Source organism: Pimephales promelas, chromosome 16, assembly GCF_988280905.1.
Source record: "Pimephales promelas chromosome 16, fPimPro1.hap1.1, whole genome shotgun sequence".
NCBI classification, from domain to species: domain Eukaryota; kingdom Metazoa; phylum Chordata; class Actinopteri; order Cypriniformes; family Leuciscidae; genus Pimephales; species Pimephales promelas.
The window spans coordinates 193,977-206,763 of NC_142784.1; the positions used below are offsets into that span (position 1 = coordinate 193,977).

Here is a 12,787-nt window from a genome sequence, read left to right on the forward strand (position 1 = left end):
TAAATAAAAGCTAAGCAATTTTCCTCTGGAAAACAGTTTGTTCAAGTCTTTGGAGTCCTGGAGCACAGGAATGAACATTATAACTTCAACAGAACAAAAAATATTTACATTTTTCCAAAGGAAGTCCAGGCGTTTTGGGCCTCATGAAAATCACTGATGCCAAGCCTCAAAACAGTTCCTATCAGGAATCACACAGAGGGCCACATCACAGGCTTTGCATTTCCAGGGGGTGGCCTGTTTGACCTGCCTTGTCTGCTTGCAGTTCACACATTGCCTTCTACCATAGGAGGCCTTCTTGCTTGCTTCAGTTTGGTCTGATGTTTGGACGGGTACATGGTTACTTTGTTGCTGGGTGGGAGGAACTGCAACTGTAACACCACAGAGTTGGGCTGTCAGCTCCTCCAGAAAAGCCCTGTGGGTCATGGGCTGTTGCTGCTTCTCTGCACAAACTTCCTTGTGAAGTAAAAAACTGTTGGTCGCAGCAATGTCCAAAAAATGGAAAAACAGTGTCCTGTACCATCTCATTGTTTTATGGTGAACTGAGTAGTATTGGATGAGTTGATCAGAAAGATCAACACCTCCCATATTCTTGTTGTACTCAGTGACAGGGGTTGGGCATGGAATGGATTTGGTGTTCCAACCTCCATCCGGAGTTCTTACCTTTCTCTGAACTGTGTTTCCAGAGAATGCCGGGTGAATTGTGGAGCAGACAGAGACTTCCCGAGTGTCCATCCACTTTACAAAAACCAGAGGGCTGTCACGGATCCACCTGATGGTGCCCCTGGGATCCTTTTTGTTCATGGCATTTGTTGTTGTGCGGGGGCATCCTCGTCTGTTGTCCCTGTAGGTGCCACATGCTCCAAAGTTTATGCTGTACAGATCCATGAATAGGTTCGGACTTGTGTAGACGTTGTCTACATACAAATTGTAGCCACTCCCTAGGGATGATTTATTTAAGAGGGACATAACCGAGTCGTATGCCAGTCCTACACCAGAAGCAAACACAGACTTCCCCGTGTATACAGCAAAGTCTAAAGTGTACCCAGTGCTGCTGTCTGCCAGCACAAAAAGTTTGAAGCCCCACTTAGTTGGTTTTGCCTTCATATATTGGGTCATGCCAGTGTTGCCACCATCCTCTCGTCCACTGAAAGGTTCTGCCGTGGGTGATAAAATGCTCTGCATGCATGTTTGATATCATCTAAAAGGGGCTTCAGACGAAACAGCCGGTCATAAGCTGGTGTCCCTCTCTTCCGGTCGTTGTGGACATCTTCATCAGGGTCGCTCATGTTGATGTTCCAGGAAATGACCTGATACCTGTCACGTGTCATCACTGAGTGGGGAAACTGTTGGCTGAAAATGGTGTTTGTCCTCCAGTAGATATTTGTCAGTCTCACCAGTGCAAAAAAGAAAGTCAGTCCTAAATATTTGAAAAATTCTCCAACGGTGAAGTTTTTCCAGGAATATTTTTCGCCACTGGTAATGTTTTTTGCAGCGTTTGTGTTTGTGTTATTACACAGAGTGGTTGCTGCACTGTCACTTACAAAGAGTTTGAAAAGGTCGAACACAGAAGACCTGACAGTTGCGTGAACAACACACTCCACGAGCCGCAGAAATATGGCCATGCCCTTTTCTGCACATTCTGAGGGAGGGGTTAATGCAAATGTGTGGGTTAGTGACGTACCATAACCCAGGAGGAGGAGGAGGAGGAGGGCAAGAAAGAGGAGGAGGAGGAGGAGGGCAAGGAAGAGGAGGAGGAAGAGGAGAAGTAGGATGAGGAAGAGGGGGCAAGGAAGAGGAATAAGAGGAGGAGGAGGGGGAGAAGGGACAATATTGCTTGTGATGTCGACGAAGTGCTTTTGCCTGACCCAGGCCAAAGACAAGAAGCACATTGATCACATGTTTACTCCTTTCATTTGTGTCCCTTTGAGTGTCGTATACTGTAGTACAGTGCACTGCTGTAGACTGTACAATGAACAATTCTGTACAATTCTCCCTGAAAACTATATGTTTTGAACAATGTGTTTTAAATTGTTTGGTGTATTGTTTATTGACTGCTTGGTGGTGTATAGCATTTTGATCACTTTGTTTATGTTTTGAGGGCACTGTTTTGAGGCGAAAGTTTCATTTTGCAAGAGGAGTCAGAGGTTTTATAAATAGTGCTTGAAGATGAGGTTTTGTGTTTAATGTTTTCAGAAAATGGAGCAAGGTTTCAGAAATTGTGTTTTAGCATTTGAGAAAAACTGTAATAACTTTTGAAGGCTGGCTCTATTTATCATCAAAACAAAAATAAATGACAGCTAGATTAGGTGGATGAGGATGAGGGTGGTCCTCGCTCCGATGCGGGACAACAGGTCATCAAACTGGGCGCGTGACAGGTGGAAGTACCGCTGACAGCGGCCATCATCCAGCGCAGCTCCTGGAGCGAGCAAATGGTGAAACTCGGCAAACGGTTCACCTCCAAAAGGTCCGGTGGACACAAATACTGCGACAATGATCCCCACGTCGCTCTTCTGCTCTCCAGAGTAAATATAGAGCGGTGACTCTCTCGATAAATGCTCGGTCGACATTAAAAAATGGCCGCCAACGGATTAGATTCAAAGTGGTCAAGCATATAACTAGACGCGGTAGGCGTGAATTTGACGTGCTATCCGCATCCGGTGTGAACGTAGCATTAAAGAGAAGAGAGAGAGCAGCAGGGAAGAAGAGGTTGTGGGTGCCCTCAGGTCCAGAGCACAGTTTGGGGAATTTAGACTGGCAAAGGAGCTCCGTTTCCACAGCGACCGGATCCAGGTGTACTTGCGGCTCAGTGGGAGCAGTTGGACAGTTTTCTGGGCAGAGTCGGACCTAGAATCTCAAGGATTCAATCGAGCTACAGAGAGCCAATTTCTTCAACAGAGCGTCTGGCAATTTGTCTGAGGTGGGTGATTTATATTAAAATAAAATTTCTTTACATTAGTTTCTTAATTGGATGTGGTTAAAAGTTTTGCTGTTTTAATTGTAGGCTACAGATAGTTATATTTTAATTATGTAATTTCTTTCAGATACCTGGCAACTGGTGACTCCTACACCACCATTGCTTCTAGTTATAGAGAGGGCATCTCCCATGTGGCAGGCATTGTGCCAGAGGTGTCCAAGGCCATTTGGGATAGCCTGGTGGATGAGTTTCTGCCTGTGCCAAAGACTGCTGATTGGCAGGAGATCGCCATTGGCTTCAAGGAGAGGTGGAACTTCCCCAATGTGTGGGTGCAATGGATGGGAAGCATGTGGTAATCCAGGCACCACATAATTCAGGCTCCCAGTATTATACCTACAAGGGAACGTATTCTGTTGTACTTCTGGCAGTTGTGAATGCAAGGTATCTTTTTAGGGTAGTGGATGTTGGAGCTTTTTTGGACGGAAGAGTGACGGAGGCACCCTTGCTGCCTCTGCTTTTGGACAAGCACTGCGGGAAGAGAAGCTCCATCTCCCAGAAGATGCTCCTCTCCCGGGCACTGATCACCTGGGGCCAGTCCCTCATGTCTTTGTGGGTAATCAGGCTTTTCCCCTTAGGTAAGTTATATTGATTATATTTTTGATTATATACGGTTATATTGATAATCGATATTCATATGTAATTATTTGGTATAAATAAATACATATACATGCATGTATGCACCAACAACTCCACCCAAGAGGCCATTTTCCTGTGCCGCTGGTGAAGTGCCCTGGCAACACAATATAGACTGATGTGCTCACCTGTCGTCTCTGCACCCCTCGCCTGCTGCTGCTTTTCATCTTCAACATAACACAAATGCTCTTTTAAGAGCCACTCACTTATTTTAAACTGCTATGTCTGAAAAAGTTTGCCTCGACAAACTTTTTCTAGGACAGATGCATTTGGAAGTGCATTTTCAGAAGTGCTGGGTACAATCATAGACAGCACATTAACAGGTACGATGAGCATTCTTTTTTTCTCTCTTTCACTCAGGTCATGTTCTGAAAGATGATAGCATTCTAATGTAAATAAATAAAAATGCTAACACAATGCTAAATCATAAATCAGATGTAATATCATTACCATGTCCAGCAGGAAGACTATTCCACAGTTTTGGACCAACAACAGAAAATTCACGGTTGATCTTGGAATAATCAACAATCTTTGTTCAGATGACCTCAGTGATCTAGTACGGTCATTTAGTTTCAAAAGATCAGAGAGATAGTTTGGAGATAAATTGTTCATGACTTTAAAAACAAAAAGCTAAATTTTAAACTCAATTCTATAACAAACTGGTAGCCAGTGCAACGAACGTAGGACAGGGGTGACATGATCAAACTTCCTTGTGCCAGTCAAAAGTCTGGCTGCTGCATTCTGAACCATCTGAAGATGACTAATATTGGACTGACTCATTCCAATATAAAGAGAATTACAATAGTCAAGTCTAGATGAAATGAACAAATGGATCACTCTCTCAAACTCTGCAAATGTCAAAAAACTCTTATCCTTAGATAGTAGTCTTAATTGGAAGAAACTAGATTTAACTTATCTGTTTGTCAAATTTAAGAGCAGAATCAAAAATAACAACCAAGTTTGTCACTGAGGGTTTAACATAGGGGGCCAAATCTCCCAGGTCACCACTGGGATTAATAGAAACACCTGAGGTACCAAAAATGAGAACTTTTTTTTAAAGTTTTGCTCTCGTTTAGATGCAAAAAATTTTTTTTGAAAAAAATCATTTTTCTTTAGAGGCAGATAAATCTGGGTGTCATCAGCATAAAAACGAAATGACATCCCATGTTTAGAGAAGATAGTGCCCAAAAGAAGCAGATACAACGACAACAAAGCTGGAGACAGAATGGAGCCCTGAGGGACTCCATAATCCAGAACAGAAACAGAAGAAGAAAACCCATCTAAACAAACAGAAAACATTCTGGCATTCAGATAGGACTCAAACCAATCCAGGGTGCTGCCTTCAATCCCCACACATTGTTCAAGCCGTGAGATAAGAATTTTGTGGTCCACAGTATCAAAGGCAGCACTTAAATTCCAATAGTAAGAGAATCACTGAATCCCCTGAGTCAACAGACAATAAAATATCGTTAAAAACTTTTAATAAAGCGGACTCAGTACTGTGATATTTTCTAAACCCAGATTGGAATTTTTCAAAAACACTATTTAACTCCAAATGAGCCTGTAGTTGTTCCAAAACAACTTTCTCTAAGATTTTTGAAATAAAGGGTAGATTTGAAATCGGTCTTTAATTGGAAAGTATGGTTGGGTCGAGATTGGGTTTTTTAAGTAGATGTTTTACAGTTGCATGTTTTAGGTATTTAGGAACAACACCTGTGAGAAGGGACTTATTTATTATACCTAAAATACTAAGTCCAACAACATCAAAAATCTGCAGCAAAAAATGTGTTGAAATAATTAATGTAGTTGTCTGTTTGCACATAATGAAATAAACTTTTTAGACGGTCCCTATCTTGTTCACCACACTACATTGGACATTCACAAGTAAGTATGCCATTAAAACAACACTTGCCCATTTTGATTGATTGTGGAAATGTTGTAGTTGACTATATTTGTTGTCAAGATCATGTAGCTGCTTTGAATTTGCAAAAAAAGTGCTTTATTGCACATATTATTGAGAAAGTTGATCACAGTTCAGTGTTTCCTCTAGGATTTTTTCCAGCTGTGGTGGCCGGCCCATTTCCCCAGGGGCGTGACCCACGAGTGATATTCCCTTAGGCCACACCCCCTTGTGTCTCCTAAGTATTATAATATGAAAGGCTCCACTAAGAGCAGCAAAAAGTGATCATGCGCATCCCGTGCGCAGAATGATGCACTTGAAGCAACGCAAAGTCACAGCGCGCAACATTGAAAAGTTCATAGCACATAGCGAAGGGATTATCTATCTGTGCTTAGTAGGCCTGCACGATTTGTTTTGGAAAAATTTGGAAAATGTCATATTGCGATTATTGAGGTCAATATTGCAATTGCGATATAATAAAGAAATGGTTTAATGTGTCAAGAAATGGTTTCATGTGTCAACTTGCTTGGTTCTAAAGTAAAATGCACACACAGATTAGTGATCATTCTGTGTATTAATGTGTATTTCTCAACTCAAACTAGCAACAACAACTAAATGATTGATAACACCTATAATGATCAATAAATCATCAACCAAAGAAACATTACAGTGATTCCATCATTACAATTGAAAGCTATCAACTTCAAAGCTATCAAAAATTATTAGGCTTAAAAAATATAACAGCTTTTAGATTAAGTGAACTTCAAACAATCCCCACATCAACCCATATAAATGCCATATTTACCTGTGCCCTTTCTGTCTCAACAGGTACAGAAATTGAATAAAGTTATCAAACAGTGTGCTGCATCAATTATAAATTATATAAAGACTAATCCTTATTAAAGCTACCAAAGTTCTTTAATCAAGAGCAGTGAGTAATTTTCTATGTTCCCTTTTTCTTTGATTAACTTTATTGACAGAACGCTTTATTGGCAGCTGGCCCTTTAAGAGCAGCCGTTGCCGAGACGCACAACTCTTTTCGTCCATAAGACTGCTCTAATGTTATGAAGATACTCGACAAAATGACATTTTGGCATAATTGTGTGTGTGTTATTTGTTCAAGCTGAAAAGAGAACTGTTTTCTGGCACTTGGTCTGTGCATCTGCGAGTCACATTCAGGACATTCACAGGCAGCGCGCTCTCTTTTGACTTCTTGTCTTGCAAAATGCAAAAAGGACGAGTTCTGCTGTCGGATATCACTTTCACACACAGCAGGGTAGCGTCGGAAAAGCATGATTGTGTTACACCATAAACAGCTTTGTTGCGGTTGACTGATGAAACAGTCTAATCAAAATGCATACGATATTTAGACGATGATTATTACTTATGTGCATTTTAATGGTCGCTGTTATCTTAATAAACGTTAAAGGATGATGAATTTTAACAAAATATTTACTTACCTTGCAATTGCTATAATGCTTTCTCCCACGAACATCCTTGGTCCGATTACGACTATACGCCTTATTCACGGCAGCGTCATCTTTGATTTTTAATGAGAATGAAAGCGTCTTTAATGAGAATGAAACCCTCTTCAATGGGCTGTACTTTTATTTAATGTGTTTTCGGATTGTTCTGCTCATGAAACACTGGAAAAATATCTTTCCAAGAAATGTCAGTTGACAAAAAAAAACTCCCGACAATGTAAGCAGTGGAAAATTGTAAGTAATCCAGCCGCTTTATTCAGCTTTTTACAGCGGATGCCATTGGAAACACAGTATCCCTCACAGCCTCACTTTCATACAGTCATGACTCATGGCGCTGCTCTGAATAACGTTCAATCGTCTTGACCCCGCCTTTGCTTCAGTTTCATTGGTTGAAGCGTAAACCAATCATTTTCCTTTCTCCCCTCTGAACGTGTTTGAAACCCCCGTCTGCGCTGAGCAGGCCGCATCACCTCATCAACACTGCTTCAGGAACACACACTCATCTGCTGTTCATCCAGCTAGGGAGACTGTTTTTGTGCTGTGCCTGCAATTTACCTCAGAAGAACACGATTTGAAGACGAGAACGATTTTTTAAGGTAAGAAATTTCCACTCATAATAGTTATTGTAGCATAAACCTTACATTGTAGCGACTAGTTAAACTGGTGCCAAACTAAAATGTATGTGTAGATATTTTAAGCAAATAGGCTATATAGACAGAAACATGTTGAAATATGAACTATGGACAGCTAGGCAACCTTTCAATGGTATATTTATATAATGTTGGACACAAGGATGTTTTTATGTTCAATAATAAAACACAGCATAATATAAAAGTAGGCTAGTATGAGTAATGTAGTGAATATTATAATGTTTAGACCTCTGCTTACTATTAAATACTGTGTTTGTGGATATCTACTCAAACGTAGATGTATAACATGGTAACAATAATGTTTCATAGTTTGCAGCGGCTCGATCGCTTCAGTAAATCTGCCCTACAATGGCAAAATACCTTAACTCGCGAGAGTGTGGAACTGAGAAAAATTACTTTTAGTTGTCCCTCCAAATTAATTGTAGGTAGGACACTGGAAATCTTAATTGGTTGCTGATCACCATTAACAAAATCATTATAGTAACACCCGTATAAAATCTAGTGGTCATGGCATTGTATGATTTACAAGTACACAAGGTCTTTTGCCTTTGCTCTGAGTTTTAGTCAGTCGTGTTGACCCCAGCAAACCTGCTCTTTTGAGGCCCGAATGAGGCCATTGCGGGCAGCCCACTGTCGGGCACCTCACTATGGGACAGAGTGTGGGCATACTGTGGGTGCACTGAGTTAAGTGTAGGCATACTGTGGGTGCACTGAGTTAAGTGTGGGCATACTGTGGGTGCACTGGGTTAAGTGTGGGCATACTGTGGGTGCACTGAGTTAATTGTGGGCATACTGTGGGTGCACTGGGTTAAGTGTGGGCATACTGTGGGTGCACTGGGTTAAGTGTGGGCATACTGTGGGTGCACTGGGTTAAGTGTGGGCAAACTGTGGGTACACTGGGTTAAGTGTGGGCAAACTGTGGGTAAACTGGGTTAAGTGTGGGCAAACTGTGGGTAAACTGGGTTAAGTGTGGGCAAACTGTGGGTACACTGGGTTAAGTGTGGGCAAACTGTGGGTAAACTGGGTTAAGTGTGGGCAAACTGTGGGTAAACTGGGTTAAGTGTGGGCAAACTGTGGGTAAACTGGGTTAAGTGTGGGCAAACTGTGGGTACACTGGGTTAAGTGTGGGCAAACTGTGGGTAAACTGGGTTAAGTGTGGGCAAACTGTGGGTAAACTGGGTTAAGTGTGGGCAAACTGTGGGTACACTGGGTTAAGTGTGGGCAAACTGCGGACAATGCAAATATGTGTCGTAATATACTTGTGGCCTTAAACAACAAGATTAGTTTGGTTCTACTTTGCATTTGCCACAATACATGCAAATTAATTTGCCACAATACATGCACTTGTTGAAAGTTGAAGAAGTACATTAGAAGTCAGATGTTTCATATAATTTTATTTATTCACAGTCATCCAAAAAAGAAAAGTATATACAAAACAATAGATTCCTGTTCAAAACTTTCGGGTCAGTAAGATTAAATAGGCCTACTTTTGAACTAAGTAATTTTACAAAGTAATTATTCCTGGGATGTTGAAACTGAATTCTCAGTAGCCAGCATCCAGTCATCAGCATGTAAATTGTGGAAAAAAAAAAAAAAAAATCAGGAAAGTTGAGTTGTAACTTGCTCCTTCAACCATATCCCAGTCCTCCTGCATTATGATTTAACAGGATCAGCATGACCCCTTCGGATGCTGCGTCAATAACACAACAACAATTGAAATGTTAACATAAAATAAGAAAACTCTAGATGCACTTTCACTGGAGAATAATTTGAGTTCCGGAAAAATAGTTACAGGTGTTTTTTATTAATATTAAAGGATTAGTTCACTTTTGAAAACACTTTTGCTGATAATTTCCTCACCCCCATGTCATCCAAGATGTCCATGTCTTTCTTTCTTCAGTCGAAAAGAAATTAAGGTTTTTGATGAAAACGTTCCAGGATTTTCTCCATATAATGGACTTTAATGGGGACCAGACGGTTCAAGGTCAAAAAGACAGTTTCAGTGCAAACTGTTCAAAGGGCTTTAAACGACACCAGACGATCAATAAGGGTCTTATCAAGCGAAAGTGTTAGGCTATCGGGTGCGGTCGTATGGGGTAGTTTTATGAGTCTCGGACCGACACCCGAGGACTGTAGGTTTCAGTATCGGCGCATCCCTGTTTACGTCATTAATATCAGTCCGTCAGGAAAGCAGGTCTAGGCTTATGCTTTGCTGGATAACTCTTAGCAGGATTGCCGTTTCACTTTTCCCCATCAAGAAAATGAACACAAAAGAAAAACAATAATCCTGTCTGAAATTATAAAATGCAGGTTTCTGTTTGTGACCAGATCAAGGTACTGCAATAATCAAGCCTTGAATCTTTTGATGGTATGGCATATTTGGTTCTACCCACAAAGCGTGGCAGAAGTCCTGGTTTAGGGGAGTGGTGTCCAGTCCTGCTCCCGGTCCAGCTCCAGCCGTCTGTAGTTCCTGCTGATCCTGAAGACCTCGATGGACTGGTTCAGCTCTGCTCAACTGGGTCTGGACTCAGGATTAGATGGCAATGAAGACTGAAGAGAGAGAGGACAAACAACATTTTAATGTTATAAACCCAGTTTAAAACTGTTGTTCATGAATGTTAGGGATGCACGATATATCCGCCACATGTCGGTGTCGGCCGATAAAGGTCTTTTTTTGATGTTATCGTTATCGATCCGAGAAGAAAATTGGGCCGATATATCAAAGCCGATGGATAATAGATTATTTACTTCAGTTGAGAGATGCGCGCGGTTCGCCATGTCGGGCCCTATGAAATCTGTTTTATTTTTTCCCAAATTCCGTTTTTAATTTTTGGGAATTAGTTTTTTTACCCTTGACTGTTATTTTAGTCGTAAAAAGAGTGTGCTTTTAAAGTTAATGATTAAAATGTATTTAAAAATGCCAATAAATTAGGAATGACCTTAAATGTATTGAGGTGATACAGACATTTACTCAGTAGCCTTTTCAGGACAAATACTGCATGATGCAACTTAACACTGCTCTCTTCAGTAACAACAAAATATGGTTATATAAAGTGTCCAGTAATATCAATTATATTAGTTTTGAATTTACTATTGTAATAAATTAGTAATTTCTTTGGGTTTGTATTCTTCAGCAACCGTTGAGTTGGTTAACCTTCTTTAACGTTCGCTCTCTTTGTCAAACAGACTAGGCTATTAAAGATGTTCACTATCACTGTAATATTTATTTTATTTTCAAAAATATTGCGTTATAATTAATAACTAACATTATTTTGTTCTATCTACGATATGGTTTGATTAAAATAATTTCCTGATTGTGCGTGCGGAGGCGATTTCGTTTTATTGATCCATGGCACATGCATTTTGTTTCTTGATATGCAGCCCAATGTTATCCAACGACTTGTTTGCATTTAATTAGGTATTTTATTTATTGTAGGCAATAGATTTTTTTGATAACACTTTATAATAAGGTCTCATTTGTTAATGCATTAACTAACAGAGAGAAATAGCCTTTGTTATTGTTAGTTAATGAAATATTAGTTCACAGTGCATTGGGGTGGGAGACATAAAGGCCTGAAAAAAGTTTTTATTTTTCACTTCAAAGATTAGCATTAAAAAATGAGTTGTGTTAAACTGACTCTTGCATTTCCCAAAATACATGTGGTCTTTTAGATTTTGTATTTGAATTCGGATTTATTCACAAATTTGTGCCTAAAATTGTTGTATGGTGTGACAAAAGTTATTCTATTTAAAATAAAAATCAAAAATATTTATCATTACTATCTTAAGATTTAACATTTTCTTTTGTGCAGATTCATTAGATTTGCTATTGTTTTTCTAAATCATCATGGAAAGTCATCTCTCCTCGGCCTTTCCAGATATTTTAGATGAATTATGTTAAACCCGGTTATAAATCTATGAAAATGCGTCTGACTCTTGCTGATACTATTTCTATTACTCTTATAATAAAGAAAGTATTTGTACTGGCACAATGCTGAATGTCACACCAAATCATGTAGTGTCAGGCTATGATGAACTGCACCACTCCACAATTTCTCAATGCAAAAAACTGTATTTTATTTGCTTTCTACATTCTACAGTTTTTTCTACAGAAACTTTTGAGGGGGGTTGTTCTGGTGGGGAAGTGACGTCAGTGCATTCCCTCTGTTGTGATGCAGATTTGGTCCTGCTGTTGTAACAGGGATCCCGCATGAGAATGTGAGATGTTTTTGTTAAGAAGCATGATTACAGTGCAATATGTTCAGAGTTACTGAGTGAGCAAAGCATTTTCATGGTTAATGCAACTGTGAAGCACATTTACGTGGTTTTACTGCAGCTATATGGAGAAAAGCAGAGTTTTCCACTAAGGAGACACATTCAGCATAGATGCACATGCAACTTGAAACTGCTATGCAAGTCCAGTAAAACAGTTATTCCAGTTTACACAAGATACATAGCCTAGAATGAATAGCATCTACAACCTTTTAACCTAAGTGTTTCCATAAGCCATTTTTCCTCCAGACATTTTTCTGTCTCTGGAACAAAACATACAATGCAAAAACACAATCTCATCTTTTTAACAAAGTATTTTAAGCCCAACGGTCCCGGTTTTCACATTTTATCCTGCTTTATAGGCCTGTTGTCAGTCCCTTAAATCAGTCATCTACAGACATTTCCAAAAGTCTCGTCAACTGTCTCTATCCGGTCAGGTCGTGCTGGACAGACTCGGTGTCAGTCAATCATTTCCCCCAATCATAATTGTTAAGGGCTCTCTTGATAATTCGATATTTAAGCCTAAACCTAATATCGTTTTCCTTTTCGTTCATCTCAACCCATGACTACTTTTACAACTTCACGATTCCAACTTCTATCAGTACCAAACTGACTTGGACGAACCTTAATTCTTCATCATATATGAAAAGTACTAATTAAAACACTGTGTTTAATACTCCACTACTATTCAGGTGGACTATTAAACACATACAAATCATGCTGTCACCATCAGACACACTTATAACTGACTGTGAACCGCTCACATTTATATATTCATATCTTTTCTTTAAAAGAAATAACTTTTTTTATTCCCCTTGCATTTTCCTGTAGCTTATCTAATTATTGTCCATGGCCTCTTAACCAGTTTCAGGTC

At 39.8% G+C, this 12,787-nt stretch overlaps 1 pseudogene; it reads left to right on the forward strand.

Moving 5' to 3' along the window:
- Positions 1 to 2,490: 2,490 nt before the first annotated feature.
- LOC148971562 (uncharacterized) lies at positions 2,491 to 3,553 on the forward strand (annotated as a pseudogene).
- The last annotated feature ends 9,234 nt before the right edge of the window (positions 3,554 to 12,787 follow it).